Source organism: Bison bison, unplaced genomic scaffold (genome assembly GCF_000754665.1).
Source record: "Bison bison bison isolate TAMUID 2011002044 unplaced genomic scaffold, Bison_UMD1.0 scf7180017864461, whole genome shotgun sequence".
Classification (NCBI taxonomy): Eukaryota; Metazoa; Chordata; class Mammalia; order Artiodactyla; family Bovidae; genus Bison; species Bison bison.
Window position 1 is genome coordinate 9,945,823 of NW_011495023.1, and position 4,356 is coordinate 9,950,178.

The following is a 4,356-nucleotide window of genomic DNA, read 5'->3' on the forward strand; positions in this document are numbered from 1 at the left end:
GCTGAGTGCCGAAGAATTGATGCTTTTGAACTGTGGTGTTGGAGAAGACTCTTGAGGGTCCCTTGGACTGCAAGGAGATCCAACCAGTCCATTCTGAAGGAGATCAGCCCTGGGATTTCTTTGGAAGGAATGATGCTAAAGCTGAAACTCCAATACTTTGGCCACCTCATGCGAAGAGTTGACTCATTGGAAAAGACTGATGCTGGGAAGGATTGGGGGCAGGAGGATAAGGGGATGACAGGACGAGATGGCTGAATGGCATCGCTGACTCGATGGACATGAGTCTGAGTGAACTCCGGGAGTTGGTGATGGACAGGGAGGCCTGGCTCCCTGCTGCGATTCATGGGGTCGAAAAGAGTCAGACACGACTGAGCGACTGATCTGATCTGATCTGATCCATTATTGGTTACAGAGGCATTGATTGAGGTTTATGTTCCTCTGGGCTCAAAAGAGACACAGCACTGATGGCCAAATGCTCAAATTAACATTTTTCATAATATGCTTCAACTATGACAGCTTCTAAATAGTTTACCAGCTTTACCAAATAATTTACAAATAACCTACCTAAAAGCATACATCTTACAATTTCCCCTCAAAACGATAATAACAATTTGGTCTTCTTCGTACATCACTGTCACCATCCATGTATATGGAATGACTAAAAAGAAAATAAATCAGGCCAATGGTTCAAGATTTTTTGATAAAGAGATTAAATTCACACTCAATTCACTATTGACAGAACCATGAAGCTTTTTGACACTACTGATTTTCTTTTACTTATTTTTTTTTATAGAAGGATAATTGCTTTACAAAATTTTGTTGTTTTCTGTCAAACCTCAACATGAATCAGTTCAGTTCAGTTCAGTCGCTCAGTCGTGTCTGACTCTTTCGTCAAGTCAACGAATCACAGTATGCCAGGCCTCCCTATCCATCACCAACTCCCAGAGTTCACTCAGACTCACGTCCATCGTGTCAGTGATGCCATCCAGCCATCTCATCCTCTGGTTGGATCTCCTTGCAGTCCAAGGGACTCTCAAGAGTCTTCTTTTTGTTCAGGATGGGGACCCTTCTTTTTGTTCTTCTTTTTCCTGTTGTTTCAGGTGTAAAGTTAGGCTGTCTATTCGATATTTTTCCTGTTTCTTGAGGTAGGATTGTATTGCTATAAACTTCCCTCTTAGGACTGTTTTTGCTGCATCCCATGGGCTTTGAGTTATTGTATTTTCATTGTCATTTGTTTCTAGAAACTTTTTGATTTCTTCAGTAGCCTGTTGGTTATTTAGTAACATGTTGTTTAATCTCCATGTGTTTGTGCTTCTTAGTTTTTTTCTTGTAATTGATATCTAGTCTCATAGCATTGTGGTCAGAGAAGATGCTTAATACGATTTCAATTTTCTAAAATTTACTGAGGTTTGATTTGTGATCCAAGATGCAGTCTATCCTGGAAAATGCTTCATGTGCACTTGAGAAGAAGGTGTATTCTTCTGCATTTGGATGGAATGTCCTGAAGATATCCATGAGATCCATCTCATCTAATGTATCATTTAAGACTTGTGTTTCCTTATTAATTTTCTGTTTTGATAATCTGTCCATTGGTGTGAGTGGGGTGTTAAAGTCTCCTACTATTATTGTGTTAATGTCAGTTTCTCCTTTTATGTCTGTTAGTGTTTGTCTTATGTATTGAGGTGCTCCTATGTTGGGTGCATAAGTATTTACAATTGTTATGGCTTCCTCTTGGATTGATCCCTTGATCATTATGTAGTGCCCTTCCTTATCTCTTGTAATCTCCTTTATTTTAAGGTCATTTTGTCTGATATAGGATTGCTACTTCAGCTTTCTTTTGCTTCCCATTTGCATGGAATATATTTTTCCATCCTCTCACATTCAGTCTATATGTGTCTTGAAGTCTAAAATGGGTTTCTTATAGACAGCATATATATGGGTCTTGTTTTTGTATCCATTCAGCCAGTCTGTGTCTTTTGGTTGGAGCATTTAATCCATTTACATTTAAAGTAATTATTGATATATATGTTCCTATTGCCATTTTCTTAATTGTTTGGGTTGATTTTGTAAATCTTTTTCTTCTCTTGTATTTCTTGACTATATAAGTTCATTTAACATTTGTTGTAAAGCTGGTTTAGTGGTACTGAATTCTCTTAACTTTTGCTTGCCTGAAAAGCTTTTGATTTCTCCATTAATTTTGAATGAGATGCTTTCAGGGTACAGTAATCTTGGTTGTACATTTTTCCCTTTCAGTACTTTAAATATATCCTGCCATTCCCTTCTGGCCTGCAGCATTTCTGCTGAAAGATCGACTATTAAGCATATGGGGTTTCCCTTGTATGTTACTTGTTGCTTCTCCCTTGCTGCTTTTAATATTCTTTGTGTTTAGTCTTTGTTAATTTGATTAGTATGTCTTGGCATGTTTCTACTTGGGTTTATACTATACAGGACTTTTTGTGCCTTTTGGACTTGATTGACTATTTCCTTTTCCATGTTGGGGAAATTATTTTCAACTATAATCCCTCAAAAATTTTCTCATACCCTTTCTTTTTTCTTTTCTTCTTCTGGGACCCCTATTATTCAAATGGTGGTGTGTTTTATATTGACCCAGAGGTCTCTGAGACTATCCTCAGTTCCTTTCATCCTTTTTACTTTATTCTGCTCTTCAGAAGTTATTTTCACTATTTTATCTTCCAGCTCACTGATTCATTCTTCTGCTTCAGACATTCTGCTATTGATTCCTTCTAGAATATTTTAAATTTCAGTAATAGTGTCTGTCTCAGCATGTTTATTCTTTAATTCTTCTAGGACTTTGTTAATTGATTCTTGCATTTTCTCCATTTTGCTTTCAAGGTTTTGATCATCTTTACTATCATTATTCTGATTTTTTTTCAGGTAGTTTGCCTATTTTTTCTTCATTTATTTGGACTTCTGTGTTTCTAGTTTGTTCCTTCATTTGTGTAGTATTTCTCTGCCTCTTCATTATTTCTTTTTTAACTTATTGTGTTTGAGGTCTCCTTTTCCCAGGCTTCAAGGCTGAATTCTTTCTTCATTTTGGTTTCTGCCCTCTAAGATTGGTCCAGTGGTTTCTGTAAGCTTCTTATAGGGTGAGATTTGTGCTGAGCTTTTGCTTAGTTGTTTGTTTTTCCTCTGATGGGCAAGACTGAGTGAGGTGGTAATCCTGTCTGCTGATGATTGGGTTTGTATTTTTGTTTTGTTTGTTGTTTAGATGAGGTGTCCTGCACAGGATGCTATTGGTGGTCGGGTTATGCCAGGTCTTGTATTCCAGTGGATTCCTTTGTGTGAGTTCTCACTATTTGATTCACAGTAATCCAAGTCTATGCCCCAACCAGTAACGCTGAAGAAGCTGAAGTTGAACGGTTCTATGAAGACCTACAAGACCTTTTAGAACTAACACCCAAAAAAGATGTCATTTTCATTATAGGGGACTGGAATGCAAAAGTAGGAAGTCAAGAAACACCTGAAGTAACAGGCAAATTTGGCCTTGGAATACGGAATGAAGCAGGGCAAAGACTAAGAGTTTTGCCAAGAAAATGCACTGATCATAGCAAACACCCTCTTCCAACAACACAAGAGAAGACGCTATACATGGACATCACCAGATGGTCAACACCGAAATCAGATTGATTATATTCTTTGCAGCTCTATACAGTCAACCAAAACAAGACCAGGAGCTGACTGTGGCTCAGACCATGAACTCCTTATTGCCAAATTCAGACTTAAATTGAAGAAAGTAGGGAAAACCACTTGACCATTCAGGTATGACCTAAATCAATTCCCTTATGATTATACAGTGGAAGTGAGAAATAGATTTAAGGGCCTAGATCTGATAGATAGAGTGCCTGATGAGCTATGGAATGAGGTTCGTGACACTGTACAGGAGACAGGGATCAAGACCATCCCCATGGAAAAGAAATGCAAAAAAGCAAAATGGCTCTCTGGGGAGGCCTTACAAATAGCTGTGAAAAGAAGAGAAGCGAAAAGCAAAGGAGATAAAGAAAGATATAAACATCTGAATGCAGAGTTCCAAAGAATAGCAAGAAGAGATAAGAAAGCCTTCCTCAGCAATCAATGCAAAGAAATAGAGGAAAACAACAGAATGGGAAAGACTAGAGATCTCTTCAAGAAAATCAGAGATACCAAAGGAACATTTCATGCAAAGATGAGCTCGATAAAGGACAGAAATGGTATGGACCTAAAAGAAGCAGAAGATATTAAGAAGAGATGGCAAGAATACACAGAAGAACTGTACAAAAAGATCTTCACGACCCAGATAATCACGATGCTGTGATCACTGACCTAGAGCCAGACATCCTGGAATGTGAAGTCAAGTGG